Source organism: Gossypium raimondii, chromosome 6, assembly GCF_025698545.1.
Source record: "Gossypium raimondii isolate GPD5lz chromosome 6, ASM2569854v1, whole genome shotgun sequence".
In the NCBI taxonomy this organism is placed as follows: Eukaryota; Viridiplantae; Streptophyta; class Magnoliopsida; order Malvales; family Malvaceae; genus Gossypium; species Gossypium raimondii.
Genome location: NC_068570.1, coordinates 20,716,655 through 20,743,165, shown reverse-complemented (window position 1 = coordinate 20,743,165; position 26,511 = coordinate 20,716,655). Strand labels below are relative to the sequence as shown.

Here is a 26,511-nt window from a genome sequence, read left to right as displayed (position 1 = left end):
TGGGCAAGTGGGAGCACTGAAGAAAAACTCGATGGCATGATTAGGTGGATGCAAGGGAGGGGCCAGATACTCTAAGAATACACCCATATGAATGGGTTGAGAGCCCCAAATTATCCACCAGACATGTTTGGCCCAACAAAAACCTACCATAGAGCTGAAGAGGAGGAGGTGACTTCAAAAGATGATGGTGAGGGGGATGAATAAGATCTCCCAAGAAATGAGGACGACTATAAGGTAACATTCTGATAACTCTTGAAAAGAGTTATATTTCATGCCTTCAGACCTAGCTAAATGTTTGTATTTAGGTACACTTAGTGGCATTTTTAGATATTTTATTAGTATTTTTGTCGTTTGCATTAGGAGCTTGGACTGTTTTTACATGTTAGATACTTTTAATTATGTGTGGAAGGGTTGTGTTTGGTAGTTTGGTAGGTGCAGGATATGGAGAAAGAAATATAGGAGTGATGGTTTGTCGGGGCAATTGGTTGGATAGTTTTCCATATTGTATGCCGTGGAAATTTAAGAAGATGACCGAGTCACCATTCAGCGCATACTAGTTTCATCCCAACTCTACTTGTACCAGAAAAATCTGCCTAAAAAAGAGGAGAAGATTTCATGGGTTGTTGGAGCTATTCTAGGAAGAAAAGGCCTATAAAAAGCCGAATGAGGAAGCCCTAAGTGTAGAGATCTGGAGGCAAAAATTGAGGGTAGTAGCTAAGAAGAGACGAAAATAGGAGATCGAAGGCAATCCCTCTCAGCCATCAAAAGATGCTGTGTTACTGGATTAAGGATTGATTTGGCGGCAACCATCTTCCTAAGTTCTTCCGATATTTCTTATTCTATTCTCCGTGATTTAATTTGATGAAAATGGTGTTGGATGTTATTACAAACTTGAATTTTAATCGCCGACCCATGAGCTAAATTTCATAAGGTTGGGATTACAAGATGAAAGCTTTTATTATTTTTAATGGTTGAAGCATATATTTTGTTTAATCTACTATTTCATTCAGTTTTTTTTTATTTTATAAATGTATGTTTATATTCTCTAGACATAGATGAATGTGCAGCATGCCCATAAAATGAATCAAATTATGAAAATGTTGGATTAGTTGGACCAAAATTGAATGATACAAGTGAGTATTCGACTGAATACTAATAGCAGACTCTAGACATAGATCAGCGTTTGTATAAAATGAAGACAAAATAGTGTAGGGTATCGTGATAAGACCTACAGACACAGGCTAGGTAACTTGAGACCTTGCTCTCGAAAAAACCAGGTCACTTTAGATCTCCTCCGAGCAGTAGATTAAGTACAAGTATGCTGAGGTATTACTGAAAGTAAGGCCAGATTCTTAGTAGTCCTAACCTTCAAAACCAACATTGTAGACCTTCAATATGTTGCCGTAGCATATTTGCTATTGCATTCTTAGTTATTTATTTTTTTCACTCGATTATTCTCGTAATTACCATTGCATTTTTTTCTTGCTTTACCTTAGAATTTTCTAATATTAGTCAGTAAACCTTTCGCACTCATCCTTATTATTTTAATTTATCACTGCGTATTTAACTCGGTTTTGCCATAACATTAATCATTATCATAACTTGACCATTTCTATACCTAATCCGATTCTTGTGGAGACGATCTCACTTATCACTTTATTACTTGATTTGGCGTGTATACTTGCACAATTCACATATCATATTCACACGCGACAAGTTTTTGGCATCGTTGCTGGGGATCGGCAATTTGGTGTAATTTGGTTTGATTATTTTACTTAATTCCATTAGTTTTATTTAACTTAGTCATATTTAATTTCTACAGGTTTTCCATCTGTGCATGAGAAGAGGCATTCTTGTTAACAACGAATATCCTTTTCAACTAGAGATCGAAAGAACTTTACGAAGAAGGTAGAAATAACTACGAAAAATGGCTAGGAACGGGAATGATGCTGGTCTCAATGATAATTCGAATGGTCAAGATCCTAATCCTCCTATTCGTAGGGTGATACCTGGTATGAATGATAATTTCAATGGTCAGGGTGCTAGTCCGTATGTTTATGGGGTGATAGATGACCGAGATAGACCAATCTGAGAGCATATTGTGCCAATTTTGGATGACCTGAATCTAGGGATAGTAAGACCACAAATAAAGGCACAATAGTTTGAGCTAAAACTGATAATGTTTCAGATGTTACAAATAGTACGATAGTTTGGTGGACTACCCACTGAAGATTAAAGACTGCATTTACAACTTTTTCTAGAGGTTTGTGACTCGTTTAGATAGCAAGGTATGCCTGAAGACGCTCTGCGACTTAAATTGTTTCCATATTCTTGAAGAGATCAAGCGAGAACATGGCTGAATGCTTTACCGTTGGGAATAGTGGCATTATGGAATGATCTTTGCCAGAGGTTTTTGCTACGATATAATTTCCCCAAATATGAATGTCAAGCTTAGAAATGACATCACATATTTTTGGAAATTAGAGGATGAAACACTATATGAAGCTTGGGAATGATTCAAAGATTTAATTTGGAAATGTCCGATGCATGGATTCCAACACTAGAATCAGATGCAAATATTCTATAATGGGCTGAATGTGCATACAATGATGGTAGTTGATGCTTTGGCCAGCGGTATTTTGTTGGATAAATCTTATATGAAGCATATGAGATTTTGGAAAAGATTTCCAACAATGATTATCAATATCCTACCACAAGAGTTGGGACGAGCAAGAAAGCCGCTGGTGCTATGGAGCTGGATGCAATCACTTCATTAACAGCCTAAGTATCTTCTTTGCCTAATATGATTAAAACAATGAAAAGGCCTACTACAGTCCAAGAATTAAAATCAATCGAACTATCTTGTGTTTATTATGGTAAAAACCATGAGTTTGATTAATGCCCATCAAATCCAGCATCTGTGTGTTACATGGGTAATTTCAATCTGAACAATAAACCCTATTCCAACACGTATAATCCTAAGTGGAAGCAACATCCTATCTTTAGTTGGAATAATTAAGGTGCGGGGAATTTCACCAATACAGCAAGACAGAATGCCATCAATGCACTGGCTGGTTATACTCAACCTGTGTTGAGACAAGATGTCCAGCAAGGTCAGGCATTGGTTTTATCATTATCATCTATTGAAGCTTTGCTGAAGGAATATATGGCTGAGAATGATGTTGTAATTCAAAGTCAGGCTATGTCTCTCTGAGCTCTTGAGAATTAAGTGGGGCAAATAACGAAAGCTTTGGATTTGAGATGACAAGGGGCATTACCTAGTGATATTGAGAATTCAAGATCACAGAGTAAGGAGTAGTGCAAGGCCATCACTCTTAGAAGCAGAACTTAGCTTGTTGACATTGCTCAAGATGCCACGATAGAAGAGGAAAACTTGAATAAAAACCAGGTAAAGATCCTGGAGTCATCTGAAGAATATACTAAATCTAAAAAGGGTAAGCAGCAAAATGCTATGGCAAACCCAAATCATGTTGTCAACAAGAATGCCACGAAAATGAAAATATCAACAATATGAAGGACAACCACCTTTACCTTTTCTTTAGAGATTTCATAATTCTAAGCAGGATATTCAGTTCAAAAGATTTTTGGAGGTTTTGAAACAACTCCATATCAACATACTGCTGGTTGAAGATTTGGAGAAAATGCCCAATTATGTGAAATTTATGAAAGATATATTGTCGAAGAAGCGTAGATTGGGAGAATTTGAGAGTGTTGCTCTCACTGAAGGATGCACATCAATGTTGATGAATAAATTACATCCAATGTTGAAGGACCTAATGAGTTTCACTATCCCATATTCAATTGGAAATCATTATGTGATCTAGGGGAGAGTATAAATCTAATGCCCATGTCTATTTTCAGGAAGCTAGAAATTGGAAAAGTGAGACTCACTACGGTTACGTTGCAACTAGCTAACTGATCTTACGCGCATCCAGAAGGTAAAATTGAAGATGTATTGGTAAGACTAGATAAATTTTTTGTTTCTGCGGATTTTCTTATTTTAGAATGCGAAACTGACCAAGATGTGCCGATTATTCTTGGAAGACATTTTCTTGCTATAGGCAAAACTTTAATTGATGTACAGAAAGGCAAGCTGACCATGAGGGTAAATGATTAGCAGGTTACCTTTAATGTATTTGATGCTTTGAGATGCGCTGATGTTAATTATGAATGTCATGCCATTAGGTTAATAGAAACAGTAGAGAAGGAATTCACCATATATTGCCACAATAATTCTGACAATGACGAAGATTTGCTTAAGTAGTGTGATACAGTAACTTTTAAGGAGTTCGGTGAATTTATGATCGCCAAGCATATGGTGGATAGACCAAGGAAGAAGTTTGAACCGTTGGAATTATCAAATCAACCTTTCGACCCACCTAAACCCTTTATAGAGGAACCTCCTACATTAGAGTTAAAACCTTTTCCACAACATTTGAAGTATGCATATTTGGTTGACAATAGTACTTTGCTAGTAGTAATTCCTGTGGAGCTAACACCCGAGGAAGAGGCAAGGTTGTTAGAAGTTCTTTAGCGATTTAAGAGGGTATTGGGACGGACCCTGGCTGATATAAAGGGAATTAGCCTTGCATTCATCATGCATAAGATTTCGTTGAAGGATTGCCCTTGCTCATTAAACAGCAGTGAAGACTGAATTCGATCATAAAAGAAGTTGTCAAGAAGGAGATTATTAAGTGGCTTGACGCTGGTATCATTTACCCGGTTTTAGATAGCTCATAGTTGAGTCTTGTGCAATGTGTACCCAAGAAAGAAGGTGTCACAGTGGTAACTAATGATAACAATGAGCTCATACCAACTTGTACTGTCACGAGATGGAGAGTATGTATAGATTACCGCAAGCTTAACAAGGCAACGAGGAAGGATCATTTTCCCCTACCATTAATTGATCAGATGTTGGATAGGTTATCTGTGAAATTTTTTTACTTTTTTTACATGGTTATTCAGGATATAATCAGATTTCCATAGCCCCCAATGACCAAGAGAAGACAACTTTCACATGTCTATATGGTACTTTTGCGTTTAGAGGGATGCAGTTTGGGTTATGTAATGCCCCAATTACTTTTCAACGTTGTATGATGGCCATAATATTTGACATGGTGGGAAACTTTCTTGAAGTCTTTATGGATGACTTTTTTGTGTTCGAGAATGATTTTGAAGATTGCTTGAAAAATTTGGAATTGGTTCTGTGCCGCTGTGAAGAAACGAATCTTGTTTTAAATTAGGAGAAATGCCACTCCATGGTTCGATAAAGAATTGTCCTGGGGCATAGGATATCACAGAAAGGAATTGAAGTGGACAAACCAAAAATTGAAGTGATAGAGACATTTTCACCTCTCACTAGTGTCAAGGGGATTAGAATTTTTTTAGGTTATTCAGGTTTTTATAGAAGATTCATTAAGGATTTTGGACTCATAACAACACCAATTATAGTTGCTCCGAATTGAACACTACCTTTTGAACTCATGTGTGATGCTTGCGATTATGCTATGGGAGCCATGTTGGGCCAAAAGAAAGACAAAATACTGTGGGAGATATACTAAGTTAGCAGAACTTTATGGGAAGCGTAACTTAACTACACCACCACGAAAAAAGAGTTATTGGCTGTGATGTTCGCGTTTGATAAGTTTTGTTCGTATCTAGTTGGTATAAATGTCATAGTCTACATAGATCACTCTACTATTAAATATCTAATGAGCAAGAAAGATGCTAGGTCGAGGTTTATTTGGTAGATACTGTTGCTGCAAGAGTTTGACTTGGAAAATTAAAAAGGGACTGAGAATCAAGTGGCTGATCACTTGTCGAGGATAGAAATCTGGACGTGAAGGTAGTAATGATACACTTATTAAAGAAGAATTCCCAGACGAACATCTATTAGTTGCCATGACATTACCTTGGTATGCTGACATACTGAACTATTTAGTAAGTGGTGTGTTGCCACAATATCTCAACAGTCAGAGAAGATGAAAATTTCTTCATGATGCCAAGCACTATTATTGGGATGAACCTTTTTTTTTAAACATTGTGTTGATAAAATAATTAGGAAATGTGTTCTTGATGATGAAATACATAGCATTCTATAGCATTGCCATTCAACTCCATATAGAGGACATTTTCGAGAGATGAGGACTGCTGACAAAGTACTTTAGTTAGGATTTTATTGGCCAAGTTTGTTAAAGGATACTCATGAATTCTATCAGTCTTGCGATCGTTGTTAGAGAATAGGGAATCTATCTAGGAGACATGAAATGCCATTGCAAATTACATTGGAGATTGAGTTATTTGGTGTATGGAGAATAGACTTTATAGGTCCATTTCCACCGTTACTGGGCAAGGTGTACATACTGTAAGCAGTGTACTATGTCTCTAAGTGGGTCGAGCTTGTTGCTCTTCCTACCAATGATGCAAAGTCAGTAATGAATCTTTTAAACAAGAACATTTTTACAAGATTTGGTACACTTAAAGCCATTATTAGTGATGAAGGGTCTCATTTTGATGACAAGTTGGTAGCCAATGCTTTACATCTGTATGGGGTGAAACATAAGATTGCCACGGCATATAACCCCAAACAAGCGGTTAAGCTAAAATTTCAAATAGAGGAATTAATTTTTTTTAAAAAGTGGTGAATCCTACTCGTAAGGACTAGTCTACCAGGTTGGATGAGGCTTTCTGGTCGTATAGTACCACATACAAAACTCCGTTGGGGATGTCACATTTTAAGCTTATCTATGGCACAAAGCATTTTGGGCTATTAAGAAGCTGAACAATGATTGGGTGACCGCTGGACATAAAAGGTTGTTAGAATTGAATAAAAATGAGGAGTTCAGAGCACAAACATATGAGAATGCTAAGTTGTACAAGGAAAAAACCAAGCGTTGGCATGATAAAAGAATCATGCCACGTCAATTTGAACCTGGACAACAGGTTTTGTTATTTAACTCTAGGCTCAAACTATTTCCAGGTAAATTAAAGTCTGGCTGGTCAAGTTATTTTAAAGTATCCCAAGTGTATCCTCATGGAGCTATTAATATCAATGATTTAAAAACGGGAGTCACATTTAAAATTAATGGGCAAAGCTTAGAGCACTACTAGGGTGCCCATGTGGATCGAGACAAGCATTCCATTGATCTCTGATATGCTTGAGCTAGTAATTTCTTTTATCTTTCTTTTATTTAATTGCTTTACTTTAATTTTATTTTTAGTACTTATTTAAAAAATTTTCATTTCTATTTTTATTTTTGAAAAATTTTCTCGATTTTCAGAGTCGGAAAAAAAATGTGAACTAAGCAGTTGCGATATTCAGAAGAGTTTGTCATAGCATTGCGACGAACTGGGTAGTGGACAACGTTAGGTTGACCAGGCAGATAAGTCCAAGGGGAGAGATGTTTTTTAGTTGGGCCAATTTTGTTATTAGGCGAGCCCATAGAAGGGAAGTTAAACTTTGTAGGATTAGGGCACTTCACATTTTCCCCCCTAAAATCCTCTTAGTTTTCTTTTTCACTCCTTCACGTTAGACAACTTCCCTAACACGTTTCAATTTTGTTGAACCATCACCATTATCCCCTTATTTTTCTCTCATCAACTGCCCACGTCTTTTAAGTTTCTCTTAAAGTTTTCATTTTTATCATTTCTTCTTTTTAATAACTCCAATTTTTCCACTACATTCTCCATAATTTCCTCAAGTTTTCTCCAATGGCTCGCATCAAAACTGCCTCTAAAACTACTGAGTCATCAAGAGCTAGTGCTACTTAGCCAAAGACATTCTTTAACGCTGTCATAGCCACGAGATAAAATACCAACATCGTAAAGTGGCCTTTCTATTTTGAACAAGGGCTCTTGTTTAAATATGAACCATACTTAGGATACGATGAATCTGTATCTTCAATAGTAGAAAAACCTCAGCTTCTTTGGTACATTTGGTTGTTTAATTTTCGTTTTAATGGCATGTATAAGTTATTTTGACTAATGTTGGCCTAAATGTTTTGTTGTGATTATAACCATTTGAGTTGGCTTGTGTTTTGGTATTTTTTTGGGTATGTGCATAATATGCCTTATAAGGTTGATATGTAAATTGACCTGTGGTTGAATTATGAAAGGTAAAATAGTAGTTGATTATACATATGAGGTATGTATTATAACTTGGTGTGATTTGGTGCTATTCTATGGTAAGCATATATGTATTTGATGCTATTGATTATATGTACAATTGGTACCAATTGGGAAGTTTTGGTAAGTAAATTACATGCTGTGTATTGATGGAATTATACACATAAGTTGGTTGATTACTTGGTTACATGGACCACATGGCCGAACATAATTATACTTGTCATTTGAGGTGCCTAAGGGCATATTGGTTGTATGTGAATATAACACATGTTTAAAGCTTTCTCATGCTTGTTTTCGATGCTTGATTATTACTAGTGTATGTGTGCATTTTTGGGTGTAGTTTGGTGCCAAATTGGGTGAGAAATATGGCATGTAAAATGGCCTATTTTCATCCACACGAGCAGAGACACGGGCGTGTGTCTCAACTGTGTGTGACACGCGGCCCAGGTGACACGGCCTTGTGTCCCTTGTATCTTTCAAAGGGTTGTAATTTAGGCTGTTACATGGGTGTGTGATGATACTTGAAAGAGTAAACGGCATGACACACGGGCATGTGGCTTGGCCGTGTGACCCAAGTTAGTGAGCTACACGGGTAAGGACACGGGCTGGGACACGGCCGTCTGTCCCTATTTTGAATGCCCACACGGCCTAAGACACGGCCGTGTGACCCCTGCAGCTTTGAAATTTTGCAATGTTTTTTGAAAAATTCTACGAGTTTCCAATTTAGTCCCGGCTTGTTTTTAGCGCGCATTTAGGGTCTCGAGGGCTCGTATAAGGGACAATATGTATGATTTTGATTGGTTTTATTATGAATATTGATAAGTTATGAAATGATCAAAAGTATGTTTGTTTGTACTAAAAACTTTGGTAATACCCCGTAACCCTATTTCAGTAATGGATACGGGTTAGGTGTGTTACATTTATTGGTATCAGAGCTACGGTTTAGTCAGTTCTCAGACTGAATGTAGCATGTACGAGTCTAGCTATACATGCCATTATATAACCTGTGATAGTGTGATATCACCTGGTCATTTTAAAACATGTTTTTATATAGCAATGATATCCAACCGAGCTAATTCCAATGAAGTTAAGTGCAACACTCAAGCCTCTATTCACGGAGTAGCTTTGAGCGGTACGAGGCTCGTATTTGAGGGCCAGAGAGGATAGGCTAAGGAAGCCTTCTTTTAGGTGATGAATGAATGGTTCATCGAGTTCGTATGGACGAACTCGGCTGTTAGACAACCTCTATTTCTTCTTGTTCCCCAACCGATTCCCATGATTCCTTAGGGTATGGGACCAATCCGAGTTAGTAAGCCTCTTGTTGATAAGATCCGTAAGTACAGGGCTGAAGAATTCTGAGCTACTGTCGAAGATGATCCCAAGAAAGCTGAATTCTGGTTAAAAGATTCAGGTTATCAATGGTGGAATGCATTGACTTCTGTAGTGCCGACAGAGCGGATAACTTGGGAATTCTTTCAAACCGAGTTTTGAAAGAAATATATCAGTTAGAGGTTCTGGATAAAAAAAGCAAAAAATTTCTCAAGCTCAAACATGGTTGTATGGCAATGTCTGAATATGAACAAGAGTTTGTTCAATTGGGGAAATATGCTCGAGAGTGCATTCCAACCAAGACTGCAATGTGTAAGTGATTTGAAGATGGATTAAACGAGGATATAAAGCTTTTAGTTGAGATCCTTGAGTTGAAAGAATTCATTGTTTTAATTAACAGAGCACATAAAGCTGAGGAGTTGAGTAAAGAGAAACGACACTGAATTTGAAGCTAGAGATTTGAGAAAGAGATTTACGAGAAAGTCATACCAGTCAGGATCGAAGAAATCTAAAAAACATCACTATCGTTCTGCTGCTACTATGGGATATTCTAGTAAAGATAGAGATACTGGACGCTTCAGTCCTAAACCTCAGGCTACATCTGTAGCGAGTGTGGGTAATATCAGAAACACCAGACTCGAGTGCAATTACTGTAACAGATCACATTATGGTGAGTGTCGAATGAAGAACAAAGCGTGTTTCAAATGTGTTTCCTTCGACCACTATCTTAGAGATTTCCTTGAGACTGAGCAACGCAGCTGCGAGAGGTAGACCACCTTGTAGTCCTGGAAATATGATTGGTAGCTGTGGTGTAATGAAAGACTCTGCTATGAGATCTGAGGCACGAGTACCAGCTAGGGCTTATGTTATACGCGCTCGTGAGGACGCTTCTGCGCTAGATGTTATTACCGATACATTTTCTATTTATGATACTGATGTAACTGCTTTGATTGATCCAGGATCAACATATTCATATGTGTGTACGAATTTAGTGTCTAGTAAGAATTTACCTGTTGAGTCCACTAAATTTGTGGTTAAAGTATCGAACCCCCTAGATCAATATTTGCTAGTTGATAAAATCTGCAAGAATTGCCCTTTAATGACTCGGGGTTACAGTTTTTCTGCTCATTTGATGTTGTTACTATTTGAAGAATTTGATGTGATTCTAGGTATGGATTGGCTAACTCTGCATGATGCTGTTGTAAATTGTAGAAGCAAGCTTATTATTTTGAAATGTCAAAACAATGAGACGCTTCGTATTGAATCAGATAATCCGAGTGGGTTACCTATTGTTATATCAACTATGTCGGCATAGAAATATGTGAGAAAAGGTTGTAATGTTTATCTTGCTTATGTATTAGATACTAAAGTGTCTGAATCAAAGCTTGAACTAGTGCCAGCGGTTTGCGAGTATCTGATGTATTTCCAAAGGAGTTACCTGGATTACCGCCGGTCAGAGAGGTTGAGTTTGCTATAGAACTTGTACCAGGAACATTACCGATATCGATAGCACCTTACAGAATGACTCTTATCGAGTTAAAAGAGTTGAAAGCACAGTTACAATAGTTGACAGATAGAGGTTTTGCTCGACCTAGTTTTTTACCTTCGGGTGCATCAGTTTTATTTGGTAAGAAAATGGATGAATCAATGAGATTTTGTATTGACTATCGTCAGCTTAACAAGGTTACAATCAAGAATAAATATCCACTGCCTCGATTTGACGATTTGTTCGATCAGTTGAAAGGTGCCACAGTATTTCCAAAAATTGATCTCCATTCTGGTTACTATCAACTATGAGTAAAATATTCAAATGTGCCGAAAACTGCATTTAAAACTAGGTATGGACACTATGAATTTCTTCTGATGCTGTTTGGTTAAACTAACGCACCTGCAGTATTTACGGATTTGATGAACAAAATCTTCAGATCGTATTTAGACAGATTTGTTGTGGCATTTATTGATGACATTCTGATATATTCCCGAGACGAGTCTGAACATGCCGAACACTTGAGAATTATTCTACAAACTTTATGAGATAAACAACTGTTTGTTAAATTTAGCAAATGAGAGTAGACCCGAATAAAATTTCAGTAGTTATTGACTGGAAACCACTGAGAAATGTATCTGAAGTTAGAACTTTTCTAGGATTAACTGGCTATTACTGAAGATTTATCAAAGGGTTCTCAATGATAGCTACACTGACGACGCTACTATTATAGAAAGATGTAAAGTTTGAATGGTCTGAGAAATGTCAACAAAGTTTCAACCAATTGAAAGCACTATTGACAGAAGCACTAGTTCTAGTTCAACCTGGATTGGGTAAAGAATTTGTGATTTTTAGTGATGCATCTTTAAATGGTTTAGGCTATGTTTTGATGCAGGAAGGTAAAGTATTAGCTTATGCTTCTAGACAGTTAAAGCCACATGAAAAGAACTATCTAACACATGACTTAGAGTTGGCAGCTATTGTGTTTGCATTGAAAATTTAGCGACACCATTTGTTCGGTGAAAAATGTCACATGTTTACTGGTCACAAGAGTTTAAAGTATCTAATGTTGGAGAAAGATCTGAATTTGAGACAACACAAATGACTTGAGTTGTTAAAAGATTATCAGTTGATCATTGATTATCATCCGGGAAAAGCAAACCTAGTTGCTGACGCTTTGAGTAGAAAGTCCTTATTTGCTCTGCGAGTGATGAATACACGACTGACGTTATATGGTGATGGTCCAATCTTGGCTGAGTTAAAAGCTAAATTGATTTTTTTACAACAGATCTACGAAGCTCAAAAATGTGATAGTGTGTTGCTAGCTAAACGGATACAGTGCGAATTGACTTTTGATTTAGATTTTCAAATTGGACCTGATGATTGTTTACTGTTCAGAGGTTGAGTTTGTGCACCGAGGAATCCGGAGCTTATATAGAAAATTTTGCACAAAGCTCATAGTGGTAGCTTGTCTGTTCATCCGGGAAGCAATAAAATGTACAACGATTTGAAACATATGTATTGGTGGATGGGAATGAAACACGAGATTTCTGACTTTGTATTTAGATGTTTGATATGTCAGCAAGTAAAAGTTGAACATCAGGTACCTTGAAGAGTGTTACAGCCAGTTATGATACTGGAGTGGAAATGGGATAAAGTTACTATGGATTTTGTATCAGGTTTACCCCTATCTCCTAAAAAGAAAGATGCATCTCGGTTATTATTGACCATTTGATGAAGTCTGCACATTTTATTCCGGTATGTACAGATTTCTCCTTTGATAAATTCACTGAGTTATATATTTCTGAGATTGTCATATTGCACGGAGTGCCAGTCTCCACTATTTCAGATAGAGATCCTCGGTTTACATCATGATTCTGGAGAAAGTTACAGAAAGCTCTTGGTTAACGGCTGCATTTTAGCACTGGATTTCACCCTCAGACCGATGGTTAGTCTGAACGTGTGATTTAGATTTTCGAAGATATGCTTTCTTGCTGTGTATTAGAGTTCGAAGGCAACTGGGAGAATTCGTGTACAATAATAGTTTTCAATCGAGTATAAAAATGGCATCGTATGAGGCTTTGTATGGTCGTAAATGTCGAAATTCGTTATATTGGAGTGAGCTTAATGAGAAAGAGATACATGGGGTTGATTTGATTCGTGACACTGAAGAAAAAGTAAAAGTAATCCAAGATAGCTTGAAAGCAGTTTCAGATCATCAGAAATCGTATTCAGATTTGAAACATAAAGATATAGAATTCCAAGTCGGCGACAGAATATTCTTGAAAGTATCGCCTTGGAAGAACGTTCTTCGATTCGGTCACAAAGGAAAGCTGAGTTCGCGATTTATCGGGCCGTATGAGATTACTAAAAGAATCGGACCTGTTGCATACCGATTAGCTTTACCATAAAAAATTCAAAGAATTCATAATGTCTTTCACGTGTCTATGTTACGACAGTACCGATCTAATCCTTCACATATTATCTCCCCGACGGGTGTCGAGATTCAGTCTGATATGTCGTATAGTGAAGAACCGATCAGAATTCTGGCACTAAAGGTGAAAGAATTGAGAAATAAAGACATAGCTTTCGTAAAAGTTCTCTGTAAAGGACACGTAATAGAAGAAGCTACCTGGGAATCGGAGGAAGCTATGAGAAAGCAATACTCAAACCTCTTTTCTGGTAAGATTTTCGGGGACGAAAATCCCTTAAGAGGGAGAGTTGTAACAACTCGTTTTCAATGAAATCGGAACAGTGGTTTTGAGACCATAAATCTGAAGTCAAAAAATTTATTTTATTACTTTTTTATGGTCTACAGCATGATAGTATTACCGTATAAAAACATCGTTAAAAAATTTTATCGTTTACATGCTCAATTTGATAAAAATGACTAAATCGCGTAAAGTGAAAAAGTTGAGTTATAATAGCTAAAGGTATTAAATAGCTATGGAACTTTAATGTGGAGGTTCTTATATGGTAATTAGACCATTAGTATGTTAGTGGACAATAATGGCTTGACAATTTTGAAATTTGGCTTAGTTATTAAGGTTAATTTTGGAAATTAGTAAATAAAGATTAAATAAATAAAAAAATTAAAGTCTTTATCTTTTAGTTTCTTCTTCAACCAAATATCAAGCAAAAAGAATCCATTTTTGCACTTCACATTCGACCAAGCTTGTAAGCTCAATTAGGATGCATTTTTGTCCCGTTTTTGATAGTTTCTATGTTTTCGAGATCGTTGTAGTTTAATCTAGCTAGCCTGGGGACTAATTTGCAAACTTTTTAAATTATTAGGGTTTTTCCATTGATAAGTATGTTTGAGCTTTGATGTTTGATGATAGAAAATGAATGGTTGTTGTTAGATAAACAACTTCTGTAAAGGAATTTTTGATGAAATTATCAATCAAGGGCTAAATAGAAAAATGTGATAAATTCATGGTATAATTTGTAAATTTGTGAAATATATAGGCTGCTATTAGTATGTATAGAAATCGGCTAGGCTTGGGAAAGGAGTAAATTGCATGAATTTCATTTTTTTAGCCTAGGGACTAAATTGTAAAGAATTAAAAGTATAGGGGAAAATGGTAATTTTTCCAAAATTACATGTTAGACTAAATTGAATGTGAAATATATTGAATTGGATTAAATTTATTCATATAGATCCAATTAGATCTCGTACAGAGTTAGATCGGGGCAAAGAGAAAGTCCTGAATTAATCGCCTCCTTATCTACGTACACTCGTCGTGGTAAGTTCGCTTAATTAAATTGTTTATTTATATGCTTTAATTGAATTATATGTGTGCGAATTGTATAATTGCCATGGATAATTACCAATCGTATAACTGATGATTTACAACGGCTACTAATTCCCGTTTGAACCTTAGGAATTCGTAGGATACAAATCAGATGTCATTAGGGTTACCAATTTCAACTCGTGAGAGCTTACCGATTCTCAGCTTGTATGAGCTTACCGTTATTCAACTCGCATGAGCTTACAGTTACTCAGCTCGTATGAGCTTATCGATTATAGCTCGTAAGAGCATACCGGTTTAGAGCTCGTATGAGCATACATGTACAAGAATTAAGGGATTACAGTTCAGAACACCTCGTGTGTGCTACCCGACTATCCAATGATATTCTAAATGGTTCAATGGGAAATATTCTGTTACAAGATTATATGAGTCCGATGTGAACTACTACATGTAATTACATGAAATACATGGAAATGATGTTACATGATATATATTGATATATGAAATGAATGATTCATGTTTATGAAATTTTAATATTAGTTGAGTTCATCCATGAATATTGGATATTATATGTGCTTTATATTGCTAACATGTTGGTGATTATGTGTTTAGGCTTTTGGCCAATTTGGTTGGGATATGCTATGTTTACTTACCTTTATTGTGATTAAATGATAAGTTAAATTCTATGTTATACGAACTTACTAAGCTTAAATGCTTACCTTGTTTATTTTCTGTGTTTTATAGTGAATCAGAAGCTCGTTCAGGTTGGAAGCTTGTCAGAGCTATATCACACTATCCATCGGCTCCTTTGGTACATTTGGTTGTTTAATTTTGGTTTTAATGGCATGTATAGGTTATTTTGGCTAATGTTGGCCTATATGTTTTGGTGTGATTATAGCCATTTGAGTTGACTTGTGTTTTGGTAGTTTTTTTGGGTATGTGCATAATATGCCTTATAAGGTTGATATGTAAATTGACTTGTGGTTGAATGATGAAAGGTAAAATAGCAGTTGATTATGCATATGAGGTATGTATTATAACTTGGTGTGATTTGGTGCTATGCTATGGTAAGCATATATGTATTTGATGCTATTGATTATATGTACAATTGGTAAGTTTTGGCAAGTGAATTACATGCATGTACAATTGGTAAGTTTTGGTAAGTGAATTACATGCTGTGTATTGAAGCAGTTATACACATAAGTTGGTTGATTACTTGGTTACATGGAGCACATGGTTGAACATAATTATACTTGTCATTTGAGGTGCCTGAGGGCATATTGATTGTATGTGAATATACCACAGGTTTAAAGCTTTCTCATGCTTGTTTTGGATGCTTGATTATAGCTAGTGTATGTCTGCATTTTAGGGTGTAGGTTGGTGCCAAATTGAGTGAGAAATATGGCTTGTAAAATGGCCTGTTTTCATCCATACGGGCAGAGACGCGAGCGTTTGTTTCAGCCGTGTGTGACACACGGCCAGGTGACATGGTTGTGTGTCCCCTGCATCTTTCAAAGGGTTGTAAGTCAGGTTGATACACGGCCTAGCACATGGCTTGGCACACAGGTGTGTGAGGATACTTCGAAGGGTACATGGCCTGGCACACGGGCATGTGGCTTGGCCGTGTGACCTAAGTTAGTGAGTTATACGGGTAAGGGCATGGGCTGGGACACAGTCGTGTGTCCCTAATTCGACTGCCCACATGACCTAAGACATGGGCGTGTCTCTTGGCCTTGTGAGTCACACGGCCTGGCCACACGGCCGTGTGACCCCTGCAACTTTGAAAATTTGCAATGCTTTCTAAAAAGTTCTACGAGTTTTTTATTTAGTCCTGACTTGATTCTAACGCGTATTTAGGGCCTTGAGGGCTCCTATAAGGGACAATATGTATGATTTTGATTCATTTTATTATGAATATTGATAAGTTATGAAATGGTTGAAATTCTATTTGTTTGTACTATAAACTTTGGTAATACTCCGTGACCCTACTGTGGCAACGGATACGAGTTAGGGGTGTTACATCTCTTGAACAGCAAATATTGCAGTCCTTGAAGCAGTTAGAGCAAAGGATGTCCCTTTTTGAAATCCAGCAATTTCACCTAACTAGGGGATGGTGCAGGCCTAGCAAGAGCAAGCTGAATATTGGGCTTATGTGTGGAGTAGAGATTTGGCTCTAAGGAAATCCCTGTAAAAGAATTTTACGAAGCCAAGGCCATAATTTTCTCTCTTCCTAGCCACCTTGCTCCCATTTGTCGGTGCTGCCAAGGAGCTCACTTAAGCGACTGTTGGAGCACCTACTCAACCTGCTGCCGTGACACCTACTCAAACTGCTGCTGAAGAGGCTGAAAAGGTGGTATCCCTAATTGCTAAAAAGGAGGAAGAAGGAGAAAAGGATGATACTGCCACCATTTCCACCCCCAAAGGGAAAAACCTTGTTCCACCTTCTCCACCATCTCCCGTATCTGCACAGGACCATGACATTGATTGTCTGATCAATTAGCTCGCAAAAACTAACAAGGAAGGGGAAGAAATGACCCTCAAAAAGAGGAAATGATGGTACAAGGTCAGTGCCTGAAAATCTACTCTTCGGGTAGAATGAGGTATCTACATGCTAGTCCAGGCCAGCTAAGTTTTTTTTTTGTCTTTCATGCATCTTGCATCTCATTTTATTATGCCATGGTATTTTTTGCATACATTTCTATTTTTAGTTATTCTCTTATATATTTGGTCATGCATTGAGGGTAATGCATCCCTTAGGTTTGGGGGTGTGTTGTGCATTTAGGCTGCATTCTATATTTATTATGTATAATCACTTTAGTATAATCATTTTAGTTCTATTGAATTTTTTTGCCATGAAAATGTAACTATTATGTACTATTGTCTATGAGGGGTACAATTTGTACTTATGATGTTCGATAATAAGCTTAGATTCTTCAATACACTTAGAACATGTGACAGTGGATTGGGTGAATTTAGCTTAGGATTGGTTGCTTGGAAAATTAATTCTTAAAAATGAGATGTTCTATACTCATTTTTGAAGCCAAATTCAGTCGTTTTGCCTTGGCATTATTAACTAAAGGATAGTAGGCACTTCAATGCTTAGAATTGCAGAGTAGGTCAGCACCACTTTATTTGCCCCATCGTGTTGTTGATTAGAAAGGTGAGTTTATGTAAGAGTGTGTAATAGAAAGTAAATAAATTAGGGGCACTTCGCTGTAGTAACGGGCTGAGTAGCAAATGAGTTAATTGTTTGCTCCATCCATCTTCTAAGTTAAAAGCCTTAGCTTTAAGAGTGATTTCTGTTTAAATTGTGACATGATTGAGTACTAGGTAATTCAATGTATGCTCCACTGTGATTATCAGGTCAAAGAATTTTTTGACATGTTAAATCCCCTAATATACATATATTTTATTTTAAAAAACAAAAAAAATAGTAAGCTTGTACAAGTATGCTTAGAGCAGGAGTGACCTGAGTTAAGGTAACAAATGAACTGAGTAAGCTAGGAGATATTTGTTATGGCCATAACATATATGAAACTTAGAAAATCTTATTTTTTAGGGAGAATTTTTCTGCACTACCTTTCTTAAATCAAACCTTTGAAACTCGAACGGGTTTTTAATGAGAGTAGATGGCTGAGAACTGATGTATACATTGGTCTTCGAATAGATTGACAATACAATATGGGTACATGCACTGGCAATACTGCTACATACTCGCATTCATGTACATTTTTCTTGAGGACAATCAATAACTCAATTTTAGGGTGTGATAACTCTTGGAAAGAGTTATATTTCATGCCTTTAGACCTAGCTAAATGTTTGTACTTAGTTACACTTAGTGGCAGTTTAGGACATTTTATTAGAATTTTCATCATTTGCATTAGGAGCTTGAACTATGTTTACATGTTAGATACCTTTAATTACTTGTGGAAAGGTTGTGTTTGGTGGTTTGGCAGGTGCAGGATGTAGAAAAAGAAATAGAGGAGTAGAGGTTTGCCGAGGAAAAAGGTTGGACAGTTTGCCAACTTGTATGGCATGGAAATTCAGGAAGATGACCGAGTCAACATTCAGCGCATACCAATTTCAGCCCAACTCTACTTGTACTAGAAAAATTTTCCTAAAAAAAGGAGAAGCTATCGTGGACCGTTGGAGCTATTCTAGGGAGAAAAAGCCTATAAAAAGCCGAAGGAGGAAGCCCTATGTGTAGAGATCCGAAGGCAACAATTGAGGGTAGTGACTGAGTAGAGACGAAAAGGGGAGACCGAAGACAGTCCCTCTCAACCCTCATAGGACTTTGTGTTGTTTGATTGAGGATTGATTTGGTGACAACCATCTTCCTAAGTTCTTCCATTATTTCGTATTCTGTTTTCTGTGAATTTATTTGATCAAAACGATGTTGGATGTTATGACAAACTTGAATTTTAATCGCCAACCCATGAGCTAAATCTCATAGGGTTGGGATTACAAGATGAAAACTTTTATTTTCTTTAATGGTTGAAGCATATATTTTATTTAATCTGCTGTTTCATTCAATTTTTTTCTAAATGTATGTGTATATTCTCTAGACATAGATGAATGTTTAGCATGCCTATAAATTGAATCGAATTCTAAAAAGGTTGAATTAGTTGGACCAAAATTGAATGATACAAGTGAGTATTCGACCGAATACTCATAACAAACTCTAGACATAGAGCAACGTTTGTATAGAATGAAGTCTAAATAGTGCAAGGTATCATGATAAGTCCTATAGACACAAGCCAGGTAACTTAAGACCTTGCTCTCGAAAGAGCATGTCACTTTAGGTCTCTTTGGAGCAGTAGATTAAGTACAATTGTTTAGGCATTATTGAATGTAATGATAGATTCTTAGTAGTCCCAACTTTCCAAATCAACATCATAGACCTTCAATCCGTTGCCCTAGCATTTTTTCCATAGCATTCTTAGTTATTTATTTGTTCACTTGATTATTCTCATAATTGACATTACATTTTTTTTCTTGCTTTACCTTAGCATTTTTCAATATTAGTCAGTATTATTTTTCACTCATCCTTATTATTTAAATTATCACTGTGTACTTAACTCAATTTTGCCATAACATTAATCATTATCATAACTTGACCATTCCTATACTTAATCCGATCCCTGTGGAGACAATCTCACTTATCACTTTATTACTTGATTCGACGTGTATACTTGCAAAATTCCCATATCATATTCACATGCGCACATTCCAACCGCAATATTTTACACCAAAAAGGGCCGGTCACCTGAAGCCCAACCCACCTCACACATTCGACGGGTGAGAGCTCCCACCAAAGATATGGCTTGGGAAAAGGGAAAGCACCGATTGAAAGAAGGCATTTGCCTTGTTTTGATGATTTGGATGATGATTAAAATTGAATTTTTTTTCTATTTTGGGATTGTATTAATTTTTGGATGATTTTTAATTTGTAAAAAATTGGGAGGGCAGGAATAATAATAGATTATTAGTTATTTAGATTTTCTATGTAGGAACCTCACATGGAAGAGGCACAACAATCTTAAACCTTAAACGATAAAAGGAGGAGTCACCTACCAATAGCCTACAGAACTATCACAACCAATCGAGTAACTTCTTTCTTTATCTTATTCGGGGCTACACACTGAGGACAATGTGTTATCTAAACTGTGGGGGTATCATAGAAATTTTTTAATTTCTATGCTTTTCTTTGATTTTCTTGTTGATTGTTTGCTTGAGCTTGTAGAAATACAAGTGATTGGTAAGGAGCATGTACATAGGTTGATTGTATTTACGGTAAATTTGGCATGATGATAGGTGATTTTAAATATTTTATTCTTAGACTACTAAGTTCTATATGTTACACTATAAATAGACATTAAGCAATTAAATGTACCATATGATATAGGAAATACAGGGAAACGAGCATGCTAGTATGTATAATAAATTGTTGAAAGTTGAGATTATTTGGTTGATTAAATTTGTAATATTGAAAAACCTAAGGATGACCTAAGGCATTGTTTGGTATATACCCAGAGCCAAAAAAGCTAACCCTACTTATTCATCCTTAGTACCTATATTTGAGCCAGAAAACACTTCTTGATGAACCTTCATGTAAAATCGGAGGCAACAATGTTAATTTGTATTTTCTCCTTTTCTTTGGTTTTGAATTGCACGGTTATAGACGTATGGTCATACATATTAAGGGTTAAGTAGATACATTATGATGAAATTTTGTAAAAATAGAGTAAAATAAAAAAGATCAGTGTGATAAAGAAATTATAGGTTAGCAAATATGTGCAGAAAAAGAAAAATTCAAAAATGAAATAAAAAGAGAGTATAAAAAGTCCTTGAAAATAAAAGCATTTGTGATTGAGAAATGTAAAGAAAAAGAAGAAAGAAAAGTAACAAAGTCACTAAAAATAGAGAGACTCGTTCATTAGTGCACACAAACTCGTGAGCTAGCCATAGTTGTTATATTATGCTATGATTTTCTATGGAGAAATAAGGAAGGTGAGAGAAGGAGAATAAGATGGTGAGTAGGTAAGGGTCGCTAAGTGGAAGAATAGGGAACAATACGATGTGCCAAACTATTTTCGTGCTTGAAACTATTTTGATGCTTATTGTTCTTTAATTTCATACCTATCCTAAGCCCCAGAACGGTACAAGCCGAAAAGCCCTATGTGATCTAGGTATAATTATTTACGAATCAACATCATACTGAATAATTGCATGTACAATTTCTTGTATTCTGCTAAGATAAAAAAATTACCTATATAACTTATTGATGGATCCTTACATTTGAAACCCTTAATGCTTGTATGTTTTGTAATATACTAAACTTAGGTGTTTGACATTAAAATTGGTAAGTCAACTATATATCATGCCCCAAAGCTAACATTTGTATAATACTTACTCAAGGGTTGTCTTTCATTTGCATTGCTTGAGGACAAACAATGACTTAAGTGTGGGGAGTTTGATCTGCCATAATTTAGTGTAGTAGATTAAACTAGTTTTCGCATTTAAGAAGCTTGAATACAAGCACTTTAGTTAAATTTTAGCTAAGTTATTATTACTTTATTTAAATTTTAAAAAAAATTGTAATTTGAGTCTTTTATTGACCTTAGGGGCCGAATGAGGCCCAAGGGTGAGCTAATATGCTTTGTGAGTGAGCAGGAGACCATTAGAAGGTGTGCAAACTCAATATTGGTCACAGTGTTGCAACACAGAGATTTGGATGTTGCAATATAGGGAGCAGAGTAGAAGAATTTCAAGACTACCTTCGGTGTCGCGACACACCCCTGAAGATACCCTGAAGATGAGCATATTGCCTTCGATGTTGCGACATAGGACCTGGTGTGTCCCGACATCGACTCTGTGTGGGAAATAATTACGATTCAATGGAGTTTTGGTCAGCATAATCAAACATTAAACGCGAAAACAACAACTGACTTAGGGTTAAGGATGACGACTACTCTAAATCTATAAATAGGCTTATTTAACACATGTTATGGACATATTTTCATATTGTATAAATTTCTTCATAGTTTTAGTTTCTAATTTTTCCTTTTCTTACACTTTTATGTTATTTTCAGTTAAGCGATTAGAATTGTGAACTTGATTAAACTCTATGAGGATTTGACATTCTATTCAATACAAATCAGACTTTTTCTAAACTTTATATTCTTGAATTATTATTCATGTCTATTTTATATATCAATTTTATGTTTTTATGAGATCCATGAGGAACTAATCCTCCTGTACAAGATTAGCGAGTGGAGGTATAATTAATGAATTGTTTTGTAGGGTTCTCTTAGCGGATCAACTGTTTAGGAAAGGAAGATTTTAAACCCTAGGCTTGACTACCCTAGGAAGTTATCAAGATGGAAATTAACCCAAAATTGGTATGGCCTATCCGTGAACACCTTAACCTCGAACCCGTTTTGACTATGAGGTCGAGAGATAAGTAGTTCTTGCCGACTCGTTATTCTAGTGGAAGATTGGAATATCCTATTATTGTATCGACTAGTTGATTGAACAAGAAGCCCGAAGCAACAGTTAGTTATGATTACTAAAGTGCGCTAATCACCTATACTTAGATTTGATAAATTCTACTATTTGATTTCCCGTTATTTATTTATTTAAGGTTTTTTTTTACTTTTATTATTAAAAACCCCAAAAATCCTTCTTTTATATTTCATCGTAATATAATCTTTTTAAATTACTAATAGATCTCTTTGTGCTTAGGTTATGATTAATTTAGTGCTCGCCTCACTTGGTTATGTTCCTCAAAGTACTCACCTACTCCATTCTAACTATATTACAACCTGACCCGTATACTTACAGATATCACCTTTTTAATATATTTATGCAGGATTTCTTCTATGGACGTTTGTACGTTTGGAGTGGTCATTAATCAATGATGATAATTTATATAGATACTTGTATGACCAACATTTATGTAACTAGAGATCAAGAAGGGCAAACAAAGCCTCAATGAATCAACAGAGTTATGATCGCGTGCTTGAAGATGAGCATATTGCCTTCCTACTTATGTATGGTATTTATAAGGAAACATCTCCGAGTATCTAGAATGTTTGAGCTCATGACCGCATAACAATTGCCAATTGGCTCCCAGTTATACTCCGATCCATGACAGCATAACGAATGTCAATTGGCTCCTAGTTCTACCCTGATCTAAAACCACATAACGACCATTGACTGGGACCAATACGTAGACTTCAATTCATGACCATATAAAACACTGTCACCTCAAATCTCAACTTGAATAGGATAGATTTTTTAGGTAATTGTCCCATCCCGACACGACATATGAAATGTATGTCTTCAAATTATATTGCATCACCGACAAATCAAGAATACCTTAAGCAGGAATAAATATTTTTGACGAAAAATTTGAACACTAAAGCGAGAAGAAAATCGAGAGAGAGATACTACAAAGTAGAAGGATGATGGCTAGGAGAAATGATGGGTTTAGGGATGATGGAGTATGGAGGGAGAGACCTTTTTTATAGGCGCAAGGAGGAATAAGATTGAAATGAAAAAAACTTGTGCTTGAAAATGCGTATCCGAAGAGGTGTTTTCAACGAATATCAAACAGAGGTGCCTTAAATCTTACCCAGGATTCTCGGGCTCAGCGTATATTGGTAGGCTTTGGAAGGATGGTGGATAGAAAGCGCGGCTAGCTGGGCAAGCTTTCCTTCTAACATGTCAAGGAAAGCGCGCCTAGTTGGACGTGCTTTCTAGTAAATACAAAGAAAGTGTGTCCAGCTGGGCGCGCTTTCCCTAACATGCCAGTAGGAAAGCTTGCCCAGTTGGACACACTTTCTGCCCACCACCCCTCCAAAGCTTGGCAAGATGCCCTATCCACGAGAATCCCAAGTAAGCTTTCAAGCACAGAAAACCATTTCATTATTATTATTTGAAGAAAACATATCTGCTGAAACACGTTTTCAAGCACCTCTGAAGCATTCATTATTATTATTCGATGAAACGCGTTTTCAATCACCTTTGAAGCTTTCATTATTATTTGATGAAAAAGCATCTTCTGAAATGTGTTTTCAAATACGCCTTCCCTCTCTCCTCATTCTTTTTTGCTATTAAACTATCGAATTATTCAATACTAAGACAGAAGCAATTTTTTTCTTTTTTGAAGAGTTGCACTATCTCCATTTCTTTAGATAACCATCTAATTTTTTTTGTTCTACATATTTAATTCATTTTAAATTGAAATTAGTCAACGAGTGAAATTCGTAATTTTTTATGACGGTTAAATTTGTAATCTGACGTTGGGGTCGATTTGCAAGAGCCTAGTTCAGAGACTTGGTTTTCAATTGTAGCATTCAATTGAGTGAGATCTGAGATAAAATTAGGAGGAAAGTTAGGGGTTCAAGCCGGGGAAGAATTTTAAGCTTGAAATGTAGATATCTGGCCTCATTGGTCCCCTTTAAATATAAGCTATTTGATGTTAAAGGTGAAATGGAGCTTGAGGCAATCCTAGATTCGTGTTGCTCAAGTGGAAATTCTATACTCGAGTTATATGTTCAGTTTGTCGAGGTTGATGGAGTTGGCCTATCTTCAACTAATGTTCTAGCTAATGAGGGAACCGAAGCAGAAGTAGAAAGTTTTACGACACGATTGTGCAGTGGGTTCACTATTTTGTTACAAAACTCCAATTATGATGTCTCAGAATCATCAACAGAAGTACATTCATGTGTTTCAAACATCGATTACAACTTTGGCGACCATTTGGTCCATTAGTGGGGGTACCTCAGTAACCCAAACCTTGACACTCGGGCATAATATTTAGCCAATGCATTAAATTTCAACTCCGGTGGTTTGATATCATAGGGCAAAAGCATTTATATTGGTATGCCATCAACCTACATCGGTTGGCAATCTGGTTGAGATTTTGACCATAACATGGGGTATAGAAGAAATGATTATTTACTCCCTATGTTCAGAGCTAACGAGGTGACATCAAATCCTTTGGTTGAAGATGAAAATGAAAATGTAGCTGAAGAAGAAGATGCAGGTGCGGAAGAAGGGCAATGGATGTTGTTCATGGATCTGAATCTGATCCTAGTTCAATTTGGTAGTCTGGATCAGATGGTTTGGAAGTAACATTTTTTCTAAATCGAAGCGTGTTCTAACCGAGCCAAAACCTTGAGGTTCTAATGGTGACGGTTCAAACAATGATCGACCCAAATCCATAATTCAGGTGTATGAACCTCTATCCCACATGAATAATGTTGACCTCTCTCGCTAAGGGTGGGTTAGAGTACCGCAGCTCCACACAAAAGACACCGCCATGAAAGTTCTTCATCAAATTTTGAGGAATTAGAAATTGGCATGGATTATTCCTCAAAAGATTCTTTTCTTGTTGCACTAAAATGGTTCAGCTTCAAGAATGGCGTGAACTATTATGTCACAAAATCCCTTTCGGAGAAATTCAAGGCCAAGTGCCCAATGCGTGATGGTAGGTGCCAATGGAAAATCATGACATCTTTTCGAAGAAGACGAGCTTGTGGTCAACAAAGAAGTATATCAGTACACACACTTGTGTTGCAGTAGGTGCGTCATGCGATCACCCGATATTTTTGTATTACCTAAAAATGGCGTTTGTATTTGCCAATAAAGTAACTTTGACTCCTCTTTTACAGTTGTAAGTCAAGATCATCTGAGGTTAGATTTTGACATCATAGCTGACATAATTTTACCTTTGGTGAAAGCGGGTCCTAGGATTCCCGTGCCTTTGTTGATTGCCAATATTCGTAGTTAGTATGATTACATGCCTTCGTACTACAAGGCATGGGTTGCAAAACAAAAGGCTATGGAGAAATTGTATCATAGGTAGGACATGTCATATAATGATGTGTGGTAGTGGTGTCAGGTATTGGATCGATACGTACCAGGTTCCGAAACCAATTTAGAAAAGCACCCAACATTCTTCTGTGATCATTTGGTCCCTAGGAAAATAATTTTCCATTTATACTTTTCGATTTCGACCAATGCATGGTAGCTTTTTCGTACTGCAAGCCATTGGTACAAATTGATGACACTTGGCTGTACAGAAGGTATGAACATCTGTTGTTGATAGTCGTTGCCTAGGATGGTAATTGGAGGATTTTGCCGATAGCGTTTGCAATAACGTTGGGAGAAAAGGCAAATGATTAGGATTTCTACCTTAGCCAATTCCACCATCATATTGTCCCATAACCCAACATATGCGTCATCTGATACAAGGGACCCGGAATCTTGGTCACAATTGAACGACATGTT

The 26,511-nt window shown here is 36.5% G+C and overlaps 1 non-coding gene across 1 annotated transcript; it reads right to left on the bottom strand.

Moving 5' to 3' along the window:
• Positions 1 to 2,447: 2,447 nt before the first annotated feature.
• Positions 2,448 to 2,554, bottom strand: LOC128042006 (small nucleolar RNA R71). Its single transcript, XR_008197214.1, has one exon. It is a non-coding gene; the product is annotated as a small nucleolar RNA R71 (small nucleolar RNA).
• Between the last annotated feature and the right edge of the window lie 23,957 nt (positions 2,555 to 26,511).